The 15260-nt window shown below is 45.8% G+C and overlaps 1 protein-coding gene across 11 annotated transcripts in view; it reads right to left on the minus strand.

Annotated features, from left to right (window-relative positions):
* RALGAPB (Ral GTPase activating protein non-catalytic subunit beta) overlaps positions 1 to 14956 on the minus strand; it is a 131736-nt gene extending 116780 nt beyond the window's left edge. For 4 of the 11 annotated variants that reach the window (XM_043495551.1, XM_043495550.1, XM_043495549.1 and 1 more), the window contains exon 1: positions 14644 to 14921. The gene's annotated coding sequence lies outside the window, so the exon portion shown is untranslated. Of the gene's footprint in view, positions 1 to 14643 lie in introns of all 11 variants that reach the window. The other 7 variants (XM_038369406.2, XM_038369403.2, XM_038369402.2 and 4 more) reach the window with 4 other exon arrangements.
* Positions 14957 to 15260: the final 304 nt, after the last annotated feature.

Consider the following 15260-nt stretch of genomic DNA (forward strand, 5'->3'; position numbering starts at 1 on the left):
ATCCTAGTCTGTAGCAGTGCATGGGATTCTTCCATTCTAAGTGCAGGACTCTGCACTTGTCCTTGTTGGACCTCAGATTTCTTTTGGCCCAATCCTCCCATTTGTCTAGGTCCCTCTGTATCCTATCCCTACCCTCCAGCATATTTACCTCTCCTCCCAGTTTAGTGTCATCTGCAAACTTGCTGAGGGTGCAATCCGTGCCATCCTCCAGATCATTAATGAAGATATTGAACAAAACCAGCCCCAGGACCAATCCTTGAGGCACTCTGCTCGATACTGGCTGCCAACTAGACATGGAGCCATTGATCACTACCCGTTAAGCCCAACAATCTAGCCAACTTTATATCCACCTTATAGTCCATTCATCCAGCCCGCACTTCTTTAACTTGCTGGCAAGAATACTGTGGGAGACTGTGTCAAAAACTTTGATAAAGCCAAGTAACAACACGACCACTGCTTTCCCCTCATCCACAGAGCCAGTTATCACATCATAGAAGGCAATTAGATTAGTCAGGCATGACTTGTCCTTGGTGAATCCATGCTGACTGTTCCAGATCACTTTCCTCTCCTCTAAGTACTTCAGAATTGATTCCTTTAGGACCTGCTCCATATTTTTCCAGGGACTGAGATGAGGCTGACTGCCCTGTAGTTCCCCAGATCATCCTCTTTTTTTTTTTTTTTTTTTTTTTTAAAAAGGGATGGGCACTACATTAGCCTTTTTTCAGTCAGACCTCCCCCAATCACCATGAGTTTTCAAAGATAACAGCCAATGGCTCTGCAATTACATCCGGCACCATGGACTTGGGCTTGTCTAGCTTTTCTAAATAGTCCCGAACCACTTCTTTCTCCACAGAGGGCTGGTCACCTCCTCCCCATGCTGTGCTGCCCAGTGCAGTAGTCTGGGAGCTGACCTTGTTCGTGAAGGCAGAAGCAAAAAAAGCATTGAGTACATTAGCTTTTTCCACATCCTCTGTCTCTCCCTCATTAAGTAAGGGGCCCCACACTACCCTTGACTTTCTTCTTCTTGGTAACATATATACCTGAAGAAACCCTTCTTGTTACTGGTTTCAGATTAGCAGCCGTGTTAGTCTGTATTCGCAAAAAGAAAGAGGACTTGTGGCACCTCAGAGACTAACAAATTTATTTGAGCATAAGCTTTCGTGTACTACAGCTCACTTCATCGGATGCATTCGGTGGAAAATACAGTGGGGAGATTTACACACACAACAATGGGTTTTATCATCACTCTCCTTACAGTGTGTATCACTTAAGATGAGCCAGCACCAGCAGCCGGGGGGGGGGGGGGGGAGAAGGAGGAAAACCTTTCATGGTGACAGGCAAGGTAGGCTATTTCCAGCAGTTAACAAGAACATCTGAGGAACGGGGGGAGGGGAGGGAGGGAAGAACTAACATGGGGAAAAAGTTTTACTTTGTGTAATGACTCATCCATTCCCAGTCTCTATTCAAGCCTAAGTTAATTGTATCCAGTTTGCAAATTAATTCCAATTCAGCAGTCTCTCGTTGGAGTCTGTTTTTGAAGCTTTTTTGTTGAAGGATAGCCACTCTTAGGTCTGTGATCGAGTGACCAGAGAGATTGAAGTGTTCTCCAACTGGTTTTTGAATGTTATAATTCTTGACGTCTGATTTGTGTCCATTCATTTTTTTACGTAGAGACTGTCCAGTTTGACCAATGTACATGGCAGAGGGGCATTGCTGGCACATGATGGCATATATCACATTGGTAGATGTGCAGCTGAACGAGCCTCTGATAGCGTGGCTGATGTGATTAGGCCCTATGATGGTGTCCCCTGAATAGATATGTGGACAGAGTTGGCAACGGGCTTTGTTGCAAGGATAGGTTCCTGGGTTGGTGGTTCTGTTGTGTGGTTGCTGGTAAGTTGGGGTGGCTGTCTGTAAGCAAGGACTGGCCTGTCTCCCAAGATGTGTGAGAGTGATGGGTCATCCTTCAGGTTGTAGATTCTATCTGCTACCCAAGATCCATAAACCTGGAAATCCTGGATGCCCCATCATCTCAGGCATTGGCACCCTGACAGCAGGATTGTCTGGCTATGTAGACTCCCTCCTCAGGCCCTACGTTACCAGCACTCCCAGCTATCTTCGAGACACCACTGACTTCCTGAGGAAACTACAGTCCATTGGTGATCTTCCTAAAAACACCATCCTAGCCACTATGGATGTAGAAGCCCTCTACACCAACATTCCACACAAAGATGGACTACAAGCCGTCAGGAACAGTATCCCCGATACTGTCACGGCTAACCTGGTGGCTGAACTTTGACTTTGTCTTCACCCATAACTATTTCACATTTGGGGACAATGTAGACCTTCAAATCAGCGGCATTGCGATTGGGTACCCGCATGGCCCCACAGTATGCCAACATTTTTATGTCTGATTTAGAACGCTTCCTCAGCTCTCGTCCCCTAATGCCCCTACTCTACTTGCGCTACATTGATGACATCATCATCTGGACCCATGGAAAAGAAGCCCTTGAGGAATTCCACCATGATTTCAACAATTTCCATCCCACCATCAACCTCAGCCTGGACCAGTCCACGCAAGAGATCCATTTCCTGGACGCTACGGTGCTAATACGCGATGGTCACATAAACACCACCCTATATCGGAAACCTACTGACCACTATTCCTACCTACATGCCTCTAGCTTTCATCCAGATCATACCACACGATCCATTGTCTACAGCCAAGCTCTACGATATAACCGCATTTGCTCCAACCCCTCAGACAGAGACAAACATCTACAAGATCTCTGTCATGCATTCCTACAACTACAATACCCACCTGCTGAAGTGAACAAACAGATTGACAGAGCCAGAAGAGTACCCAGAACTCACCTACTACAGGACAGGCCCAACAAAGAAAATAACAGAACGCCATTAGCCATCACCTTCAGCCCCCAACTAAAACCTCTCCAACGCATCATCAAGGATCTACAACCTATCCTGAAGGATGACCCATCACTCTCACAGATCTTGGGAGACAGGCCAGTCCTTGCTTACAGACAGCCCCCCAACCTGAAGCAAATACTCACCAGCAACCACACAACAGAACCACTAACCCAGGAACCTATCCTTGCAACAAAGCCCACTGCCAACTCTGTCCACATATCTGTTCAGGGGACATCATCAGCCACACTATCAGAGGCTTGTTCACCTGCGCATCTACCAATGTGATACGCCATCATGTGCCAGCAATGCCCCTCTGCCATGTACATTCGTCAAACTGGACAGTCTCTATGTAAAAGAATGAATGGACACAAATCAGACGTCAAGAATTACAACATTCAAAAACCAATTGGAGAACACTTCAATCTCTCTGGTCACTTGATTACAGACCTGAGGGTGGCTATCCTTCAACAAAAAAGCTTCAAAAACAGACTCCAACGAGAGACTGCTGAATTGGAATTAATTTGCAAACTGGATACAATTAACTTAGGCTTGAATAGAGACTGGGAATGGAGGAGTCATTACACAAAGTAAAATTATTTCCCCATGTTATTTCTCCCCCCCAACCCCATTCCTCAGATATTCTTGTTAACTGCTGGAAATAGCCTACCTTGCTTGTCACCATGAAAGGTTTTCCTCCTTTCCCCCCCCCCGCTGCTGGTGATGGCTCATCTTAAGTGATCACTCTCCTTACAGTGTGTATGATTAAACCCACTGTTTCATGTTCTCTCTCTCTCTCTCTCTCTCTCTCTCTCTCTCTCTCTCTCTCTCTCTGTGTGTGTGTGTGTGTGTGTGTGTGTGTATAAAAATAAATCTCCCCACTCTATTTTCCACCAAATGCATCCGATGAAGTGAGCTGTAGCTCACGAAAGCTTATGCTCAAATAAACTTCTTGTTACTCTTAACATCTCTTGCTAGCTGCAACTCCAAGTGTTATTTGGCCTTCCCGATTTCACTCCTGCATGCCTGAGCAATATTTTTATACTCTTGCCTGGTCATTTGTCCAATCTTCCACTTCTTGTAAGCTTCTTTTTTGTGTTTAAGATCAGAAAGGATTTCACTGTTAAGCCAAGCTGGTCACCTGCCATATTTATTGTTCTTTCTACACATCGGATGGTTTGTCCCTGTAACCTCAATAAGGATTCTTTAAAATGAGTCTAGGAGAGCTGGCTGTCTTTCCCCCTCATGTTATTCTGCCAGGGGATCCTGACCATCAGTTTCCTGAGGGAGTCAAAGTCTGCTTTTCTGAAGTCCAGGGTCCGTATTCTGCTGCTCTCCTTTCTTGTGTGTGTCAGGATCCTGAACTCGACCATCTCATGGTCACTGCCTCCCAGGTTCCCATCCACTTTTGCTTCCCCTACTAATTCTTCCCGGTTTGTGAGCAGCAGGTCAAGAAGAGTTCTGCCCCTAGTTGATTCCTCCAGCACTTGCACCAGGATATTGTCCTCTACACTTTCCTAAAACTTCCTGGATTGTCTGTGCTGTATTGCTCTCCCAGCAGTTATCAGGGTGATTGACGTCTCCCATGAGAACGAGGGCCTGCAATCTTGTAACTTCCATTAGTTGACAGAAGAAAGCCTCGTCCACCTCTACCCCCGTTCCGGTGGTCTCTAGCAGACTCCCACCACGACATCACCCTTGTTGCTCACACTTCTAAACTTAATCCAGAGACTCAGGTTTTTCTGCAGTTTCATACCGAGCTCTGAGCAGTCATACTGCTCTTACACACAATGCAACTCCCCCACCTTTTCTGATATATGTCGTGTCTCATATCAAGACTTCACTACACGTACATACATAAAAAAGTACATTAACAATTAGACCAAAACAGTAGTATTTCACATATGCCAGTCGCTCAGACTATAAACTCTTTGGGGGTAGAGATGGTCTTTTCCAAAGAGGGAGGGAGGTACACACACACACACACACACACACTCTATGGCTAGCAGAATGGGGCCATAAGTGCTAACTGCAATACAAGTTATCAAAACCAATACTCGAGTCAAAATACATACATACAACATGCAGTGGTCCTTGATTTTATCCCTGTTCTCTCAGGGCTTGCCTACACAAAGAAAGTTACTAGCTTAACTCCTTGTGTGGACACTCTTGTTCTAGAATAAGAGTCCATGCAGTGAGCTATACCAGGGTAACTAGTATAGTACAATTATGCCAATAAATTAAGAACATAACCATACTGGATTAGACCAATCGTCCATTTAGCCCAGCATCTGGTCTTCAGACAGCAGCCAATGCTCGGTGCTTCAGAAGGAATGAGTAAAACTGGTAATCAAGTGATCCATCCCGTTGTCCACATCCCAGCTTCAGGCAATCAGAGTCTAGGGACACTCAGAGCATGGGATGCGTCCCTGCCAATCTTTGACTAATAGCCTTGATAGGTTCCTGGAGGATTGGTCTTCTAGTTTTGGCCTTCACAACATCCCCTGGCAAAGGAGTTCCACACGTGGACTGTGCATTGTGCAAAGCAGTACTTTTTTTTTTTTTAAACCCTATGCCTATTCACTTCATTGCGTGACACCTGGTTCTTGTGTTATGTGAAGGGGTAAAACATTTTCTTATTCACCTTCTCCACACCAATCAAGATTTTATAGACCTCTATCATATCCCCCCTTAATAGTCTCTTTTCCAAGCTGAAAAGTCAGTCTTTTACTCTCTACTCATATAGAAGCTGTTCCATACCCCTAATCATTTTTGTTGCCCTTCTCTGAACCTTTACAATATATCTTTGTTGATATCTGCACGCAGTACTCAAGGTGGATTTTTATAGTTGCATGCTGATATTTTCTGTCTTACTACCCATCCTTTTCCTAATGGTTCCTAACACGGTTAGCTTTGACTGCTGCTGCACATTGAGTGGATGTTTTCAGAGAACTATCCACAATGACTCAGATCTCTTTGAGTAGTAATGTATAGCTAATGTACAGTTGGGATTTTGTTTTCCAACATGCATTACTTTGCATTTATCACTATTGAATTTCAGCTGCTATTTTGTTGCCCAGTCACCCGGTTTTGTGAGATCCCTTTGTAACTCTTCACAGTGTGCTTTCAATTTAACAATCTTGAGCAATTTTGTATTGTCTGCAAATTTTGCCACCTCACTGTTTACCCTTTTTTCCAGATCACCAAAGGCTCTTAAGCAAAGTAAGCAGTCATGGGATCGGAGGGAAGGTCCTCTCATGGATCAGTAAATGGTTAAGACACAAATGAATGGGGAGGAATAAATGATCTGTCTTCAGAGTGCAGAGAGGTAAATAATGGTGAATACCATCTGGTCCTGGTGACTAATTACTATTTAATTGATCAAAATGTTCCAAACACCTCCTCTATTGACACCTCAATCTGGGACAGTTCTTCAGATTTGTCACCTAAAAAGAATGGCTCGGGTGTAGGAATTTCCATCACACCCTCTGCCGTGAAGACCGATGCAAACAATTCATTTAGTTTCTCCATAACGGCCTTGTCTTCTTTAAGTGTTCCTTTAGCATCTCAATCATCCAGTGGCCCACTGATTGTTTAAATTTCCCCATGTAGACAAGCTCTCCATAGTTTGTAGCGTCCTCCAAGCTGATTAGAATTAATTCATATATTCAAATAGGTGAAAAAAGATTCAGATGTTTGATCTGATGATGATGATGATAATGATGATAATGTTCAGTTTGCAGCCCTGAATCCTAAGTGGAAGTCTTAAAAAAATATGTTCAACAGAATCAGCCTGAACTCTTCAAATGTTATGAATAGAGTCTCATCTTAATTATTTTCATCATAAAGAAAAAAGTACCATCAGTCTAACATTTTCCTAGGATCTAATAAACTAAGTCAAGACACCGCTAAGTCTGGAATGAGCACAGTTGAGCAGGCTATTTCTAAGGCTTATCTTTCTAAAAAAGGAAAGTAGTCTTGGTGTCATTCTGGGGTTGCATAAATACAGCTGAAGATTTGGGCTACAGTTTTGAGTACCCACACAGTAAGCTTTAAGTTACAGTTCCAAACACAAAATAATCAAAAGTGGCATTAAAAAAAGCCTCAGATTCTCTTCCCTTCAATTAAGGTTTACAGTTTGGGTTTGTTTAAGTTTGATCTACAGGAGGCAGGACTTCACAGCTCTACTTACAGTCCTAAGATCCCTAAAAATTGCAGGCAGACACTAATCCAGTGGTTCTTGCGGAGGTACACAGAGGTCTTCCAGGGGGTATGTCAGCTCATCTAGATAGTCGCCGAGTTTTACTTCAGGATACGTAAAAAGCACTAGAGAAGACCATACAAAACTAAAATTTCATATAGATAGTGACTTGTTTATACTGCTCTATATACTAAAAATCAGTGTTTCTCAACATGGGGTTAGCAATCCCCTGGGGGGGGGCGGTGTTGCAGGATGGGTTGGGGGAATCAAGTGCACAGCCAGTATTAGAGGGTAGCAAGGAGGGGCCCCACAAAGCTAAGACTTATGCTGAAGCCGAAGCCCAACCCCTGCCATCCAGGGCTGAAATCAGTCTCCTGAAAAGGGGTACAGTAGCCTGGGAAATTTGAGAATCACTGCGCTAGCCCATCTTCCAGGAAACAAAGAGGTGAAGGTTTAAAGAGAAGTAAAAGCTCATTTGTTCAAAACATTTGCACTTAAACCTTCCCTAAAAGACTCTTGGCCCAGTACCAAACAGGGCAGGGCTTGCAGAGATACTAGTCCTTTCAAAGAGTGGGGCTCACCACCTGAACAGCTTTGTAAGTTAGCAAAGTCTCAGGTTAGCAACCCCCCGTGCTGGCTTCCCAAAGAGCACTGTGAGAAGCCTAAGTGTGATATTTATTTTGCTATTTTCCAGACTCATCTGCTGGCCTGGTTGAGGAAGAAGCCAGATGCACTGCTGATTAAGTGAATATCAAATGCATAAGAACACAGATTCCGCAGGAAAGATATCCCTCCCTACACTTCCCTAAGAAAGCAATTTTTATTTTTTTTGAAGTGGTGGGAGCACAGGAGCTAGAGACCTAAAGCTTGGAGAGAAGAGGACAATCACAAGACCCAGCTCTTTGAAGGGGAAAATGGATGAACCACAGGTAGAAGCAGGAGGTGGTGGTGGTCAGGAAAGCAGACAGTGCGAACTAGTCTAGAACCAAGGCCTTCTCTACATGGGAAATTATATCAGGAGGCAGGGCTGTCCTTACCATTATGCAAACTATGGTACTGCATAGGGCAACCATCCAGCGCCAGCCCAATCCCCCAGCAGCTGAGCCTGCGAGGAAAGCTGCCCCAGCCCCTACCCTGCTCCAGCCCTCCCCCCACTCCACTCCACTCCTTCCCCAAAGCCCTGACCCCTTCCCCTGAGGGACTGCAGAAGTGGTCAGGCGTGCCCTGCACCCACCGGCCGGCCGGAAATGAAGCGACCCAGCCCCAGCCCGCCCGCTCTGTGCCGCTGGTGAGTGTGTGACCTTGGACAAGTCACTTAGCAACACCTATTTTTGACAGATGGAGACCTAAGGCCGAAACTGTTTTGGAGTACTTCCCTACCTCACAGGGGTGTTATGGGGATAACTAGAGTCACTCAGATACCACAGTAATGCATAGAGAGCTATTCTGGTAAACCCCGATATGGACAGGTATCCTCATAGAAGAGTGCTTTTTTCATTTTAGCTTAAACTTTTTCACAAGCAACATATGGTAACCCACCTCCCCCCAAAAAGGACTCATACCACAGTAAGTGTGCCCACACACTGCAGGGAGGTGTTATACCAGTACAACTAAATCAGTTTAAAGTCACACCTTAGGTTATACTGAAAAAATTAACATGTACACAAGGCCTATGTAATCAGTGTGCCATTTTTGAAGGGAATACATGAAATAGATTCATAGTTACTAAGGTCAGAAGGGACCATTCTGATCATCTAGTCCGACCTCCTGCACAGCGCAGGCCACAGAATCTCACCCACCCACTCCTACGAAAAACCTCACCTATGTCTGAGCTAATGAAGTCCTCAAATCATGGTTTAAAGACTTCAAGGAGCAGAGAAGCCTCCCTCAAGTGACCTGTGCCCCATGCTACAGAGGAAGGCGAAAAACCTCCAGGGCCTCTCCAATCTGCCCTGAAGGAAAATTCCTTCCCAAATCCTGATTATTCTGACAATCCATCATTCCACTCTTGGGGAAGGGGATAACCCGAAACTAGGAGCAACACCCCTAGCAAGTTGCAGCCTCCCATGACTGCTCCATCCTCCCTAGCAGTAGAGCAAAGAGGCAGCAGTTTTTAGCTTGATTTCTCCTACCGTCTTCCAGGGATGAAGGAAGGAATGTACAAGGGGAGGATGCAACTTTGCTGTGTGTGGGTAAAGCACAGTCCAGGGAGCAGGACAGGAATCAAGAAAGGGAAGGGCCTTCTCCAGTGCTCTGTACTCAGAGCTGACAGCCTGATCTTAAGGATTTGCAAGTTTATGTGCATCTAATAATGGCTACATATCAGAATTTTTTGGTCTTACTATGTAGCATGGTTGTTTTGGTCAGTCTTTCCTTCTAGAAATCTTTACTTCTGCTGAGTGGTAGTCAAATGTGAAAGACTGTTACTGTTTGTTAAGCTTCTAATTAGAAGAAACTATTTCTAAATAGAATGCGTCCGATGAAGTGAGCTGTAGCTCACGAAAGCTTATGCTCAAATAAATTTGTTAGTCTCCAAGGTGCCACAAGTACTCCTTTTCTTTTTGTGAATACAGACTAACATGGCTGCTACTCTGAAACCTATTTCTAAAACAGTTTGTGCTTTGGTATCCAAAAAGCCTACCAGAACTTGTTCTGATGCTGAATAAGATCTTTTGTCAGATTTAAGACACAATTTTCAGATTCCATACATACATGGACAATTTTATAGTGCTCAAAAAAAGCATCAGGGAGAGGAAATATCTTTTTGGTAATCAATCTAGGACCACTGCCTGGAAGAGTTTACTGATCAATAAAGCATTTGTAAACAGTTTATATCCATGGCAAGTTGGCAGAGATGAGACTTTGAAACATACATTTACACACATACCAAATTGTTTTTATATTTTGGTGTGTTCTTGAATTTTAACTTTATAAAGCCACTAAAATTGGTCCAAAACAACACTTAATATTTTTACTTCAGCTGCAGCTCCCTGTCCCTTTGAAACTTGGGAGGATATTCAAGTTTCATAGTGATGTAATCAGTTATCTTCAAGTTCAACTTGCTAACAACACCCAAAGTTGAAGAAAAAACATCTGAAATGTATTTCTCCACCTAGCTTCATTAAACTATTTCACAGCCTCTCAAATTTGGAAACAGGAAGTGCTTATGTCCTCAGAAGAAGCACAGAACAAAAAACATCCTCTCAAATTTCACAAGGAACTACAGAGGAAGTACAAATAATAACTGTTTAGTGGAGCAATTGAGAGGTTTTGAAGCTAAAATAATTTTGTTGAATTTTATTAAAACTGGGGATATATTAACATATTTCAATAGGGCAGGTCATTTGGATATTCATCTGGCTTCCTCCACATCCTTTTAAACTCTGGCATGATTTTAGTAGCTGTTATCTTAGAAACGACTGCAATCAGAAATTAATGTTTGTCAGTTGAAAACTAGAATTCCCAACTGCTTTTAGCAAGCATAAAACATGGATTTCTTGCTCTTGCAGTTCTTGTGAGAGAAGTTCTTTAAAACAACAAAAACAATAAAAAACCACACACACAGGGGTCAGGAAAAAAAAACAAACAAAAGATTTGGGTTTTATTCCCTGCTTTGACAGGCCTTGGGCAACCGACTGTGACCAAAGTCTTCAACTCTGATTAACTCAAGATAGGATCCTAAATCTACAAGATACTCAGTTTTCTTAAAAAGTGGCCTGGGTTTCCAGAGGTGCTGAGCACCTACAATATCCACTTACGTCAGTGGACTTTACAGGCACTCCACTTCCAAATCAAACCACTTAATTTAGGCTCCTAAATATGGAGATGGACTTTTAGATCACAAATTTCAAATGCAGTATCTAATCTCCATAAAATGGGATAATACTGCATACCTACACCATAGGAGGGCTGGGAGATTTAACATGGTTTGTAACACCATTTGACATCCTCAAGTAAATTAAAATCCCTATAGGAGGGCAAAATATTGTGATATGTGGAACTGCCCGAATTCCACTGGGACAGAGAGGCAAAGCCTTCATGGGAAGCTTCAGGGGGGGTAATAACACTGAAGCTAGAGTAGATACAGAATTAAAGTCAGCTGGCAGATGTGCAAGACTAAATCCTGAAGTCAGGATGGTAGAAGTTTGGGGGCCCCCCCATCTACAAACGTTTCGAGAGTTCAAGATACACTCTGGAAGCATTTTACTCCAAAAGAAGGGAGTCTCTTCTCATTTTTTATTTCCCACCCCCTTTCAATTCCACTTTAACTACTCCTGTAATGTAGTGCTGGAATCTGCCCCTTTAGAATCTGCATTTACTGTCACAGGAGATGGCGTTTCCGCGTCTAGGAGCCGAAGGGTATGTCTACACTACAGCAACTACAGCTGCACAGTTAAGGCACTGCAGCTGTGCTGCTGTAGTGCCATAGTATATGTGCATCCTACATTGATGGAAAGGGGTTGTTTCTTGATGTAGTTAGTTCACCTCTTCAAGAGGCAATAGCTAGGTTGACAGCAGAATTCCATCAACCTAGCACATCTACACCAGGGGTTAGATTGACCTAACTATAGTAATCAGGGCATAAAATTTCACACAGACCTGAACAACGTAGCTAAATTGATTAATAGAGCATAGACAAGGCCTAAGTCTTGTTGAATGTTAATGGGACTTAGATTCCTAAGTGCCTAATCAGCTTTGAAAATTCTACCCCTTCTTGTTTTGCTCTCCCATTTATAAGTCACACCACCACATTTCTCCCCACCACCTTGATCTTTCTGTCAATTAAGAGCGCGATTGAATGACATGGTTGCTTCTGATGGTAGGGAGCAAGCCTCAATAGCCTTGAGGCTCACTTTTGGTTTATGTCTTATATTCCTAAAAGCTACCTAAGGGATCAGAAAGGGATTCCTCCCTGCCAGTATATTCTGGGTTTGCTTTAATCTCCTTCCTCTGAGCCAACAGGGATGGCCATTGCTGGAGATGGGACATTGGACGGGGAGGGTCAGGGCTCTGAGATGGCACCAAGCATATTCTCTCAAGTGCTTGGCTGGCCAGTCCTTGCTCACATACTCAGGATCTAAAGGATTGCCATATGTGGGGTCAGGAAGGAATTTTGCCCCAGGCCAGATTGACAGACTTTGGAGGTTTCATCATCTTCTGCAGCATGTGCATGCGGGTGACTTGCCAGGATTACTTGGGTATACTTTACTTAACTATTTTCCAACTATTGACAGGGTCATAAGGCATTGGTGCACGGCCGTCCCTCCTATTCTCTGCCTGTGACACGTAACAGTCTAGTCTCCTGAGGGCTATGGTATTATGGTCTGATTTCAGTTGTTGGGTTTAGTGTGCCGGTGCTGGGTGGTGTTGGTGACCTGTGCTATACAGGATGTCAGACTAGATAGTATTAGGGTGACGAGATGCGAATACAAGGTAACTGGGCCGCCGCGGGGGAGTGCCTTTTCAATTGTTACACTCACCCGGCACATTTGGCGGCGGGAAATAAATCTTGCTGACGAAGAAAGAAGTACCCGCCGCCAAAATGCCGCCGAAGCCCATCAGCGACTGAAGTACCCGCCGAAGACCTGGACATGCCAGGTGAGTACAACAATTGAAAAGCCACTCCCCCTGCCTGTCATTGCCGCCTAAGGAAAAAGGGCTACCTTGCCCGAAACAAAATATCGGGACAAATGGAGTCCCAACCATACTTCGGTCAGGACATGGGACAAACTGCTCAATATCGGGACGTCTGGTCACCCTACACGGTATGGTGGTTCCTTCTGGCCTTAAACTCTAGGACTACGACTTGTCTCCTCCAGTCCAGTCTCCTGGATGTACCAGGGAGCAACGCTGAAGTGGGTCAGCTAGAGATCACACTTCATCTCTAACAGGACTGGCCGAGTTCAGCTGAGCCACTTCAGCTTGGTCCACTGGAACCTTCAAAGGAAGATCACAAGGGGGGAAAAAAAAAAAAAGTCTTATAGGGTTAGCCACAATAATGAACACTTTGCTATAAGTAGGGAGGCTAAATTTCTGTAGCTAGCGCTTTGGCCATCCCAGTTCTTTATAAATCAGGATGCATCGTTTCTTTGGTCTCTAGTTTTAGTATTATCTTAATACTAACAAAAAAGAACGGCCTTCTGAGTCTACAGTCACCTTCCCTGCTTCTGCTGTGTCTCATAACTTTGCTACACAACAGCAAGTTCACGGATATCAATAGTTCCGAATATCAACTGTGAAAACCAAGAATCATGAAAACGTCCTATTGCAAATAGTTTTCCTGAGCAGCAGCAACCGGGCAGGCACTGAAGTTATCACGGGGGAATCTAATGAAAGGAGAAGTATCAGAAACCTTCCTTTCTTCATCCCTACACACTGTACTCCAACTTGCAGCAATCAAAGAGCTGTGAACAGGAGGGAGAGAGAGAAAGCTCGCTCACTCTTTCAACGGTGAATTAAGGCAACCTTCAAATGTATAACACTTAATTGGCTGGAGTGAATATAAAAGATGGAGCTCCCTTCCCACAGCAGGATTTCAGAGCAAGCATCACTGCAGAAATCCCAGCTTTGTTCTCCCAGCTGTTTGGGTCATGGGCACCTGGGTTCCCAAATGGGCTGGCCCAGGGCCTACCTAAAGAAGGGATTCCTCTTTTGTAGCCACTTATGGCTAGATTTCAGAGTAGCAGCCGTGTTAGTCTGTATTCGCAAAAAGAAAAGGACTACTTGTGGCACCTTAGAGACTAACACATTTATTAGAGCATAAGCTTTCGTGAGCTACAGCTCACTTCATCGGATGCATTTGGTGGAAAAACAGAGGCTACTTATGGCTAGAGCGTGTCTGGCAATTGCAAGGTACTCCCCTAACGCAGTTTATATTATAAACCAGTTGAGGCTAAACCCTGACTCCTAACAAGCTGTTCAAACCCCTTTCTAGTTCACTGCCTCATGCTCTGTCCAAGGGCACTTCTCTGCTCACCGCCCTCTTGCTCCCATTGTATCACTTCAGCCTGAGCCAGAACCTCTAGTGCAGGCATTTGCCAACATGCCCGGGATGTAGGCAGCTGCCTGCGCTGCCTACAGGCGACCGCTGAGACTCGCCACCCCCCGCCAGTCCCCAGGGACCCGCTCCTGAGCCCCTGCTGCTTTGCCGGAGTCTCAGCGGACCTGCCCCGCCGACCCCGGCAGGCAGCGGCCAGCAGGGTGCCCACGACAGGCCCTGCCCGGCGCTGCCATCCGGCGATGAGCCGGCCCGGGAGCGAAGGAACATCACCCGCTGCGGCGGGAACCCCGCTCGGGGCAGGGCGGCTCCCCGGGCCGCGGAGCTAGGGCCTCCGGGCATCGCCGGGGCTCGGCCCGCGGGCCTGGCACCTCTCAGCGCGGGCGCAAAGGCGACACCCCGCAGCCACCGGGGCGAGGCCGGGCCCAACCTGCCGGGCCCGCCCTGGGGCAGCCGGCCGCATCCCCGCTACTCGGCCAGGCCCCGCTGCCCCACGGCCCGCCCGGGGCCCGCCAGTTACCTGCGCCGATGGGGCCCGGCTGGCATGTCGGGGGCAGGGCACCCCGCTCCGCCCTCAGGCGCCCGGCTCCATGGTGCCCCGCAGTGGGTGAGGCCGGCGACACAGCACGGAAGGCTCCGCTCGGCTCGGCTCTCTCCGGACACTTCCGGCAGCGCCAGAAAACTCACCCTGGGGAACCCGGTTTCTCGGCACACAGGGCGCGTGCACCCACGCCCCTCTGAGTGCTCCGCGAAATAAGTCCCCTCGGATCCGCCCTCCACTTATTAGGAAGTGCGCCTGCGCGTGACATTTTCCTCGCTGTCAAATAAGTCCTCCGGCAAAGTCGTTTGCGCTTGCGCATTTTATACTGTCAACCCGCTTTCTTCCCACCATTATCTATTCTTAAAGGGACAGCGCGCACTTTGACAGGGGCCTGGAGTGTTGCCCCCAGATTACCTTTACACTAAGTCCTAAACCTTCCTTGACCCCCCACACCTGCAGCAATGGGGTTCAAACTGTTATGCTCTGCTCAGCTCCCCAGATGGCCCAAGGCATTAAGTTTCCTCAAGCAGCTTCTGAGGGAGGCACTTAATTGTAATTTGTGACAAATTTGGAGGAATTTGCTTACAAACCCTTGA

This window comes from Dermochelys coriacea, chromosome 13 (assembly GCF_009764565.3).
Source record: "Dermochelys coriacea isolate rDerCor1 chromosome 13, rDerCor1.pri.v4, whole genome shotgun sequence".
Taxonomy (NCBI): domain Eukaryota; kingdom Metazoa; phylum Chordata; order Testudines; family Dermochelyidae; genus Dermochelys; species Dermochelys coriacea.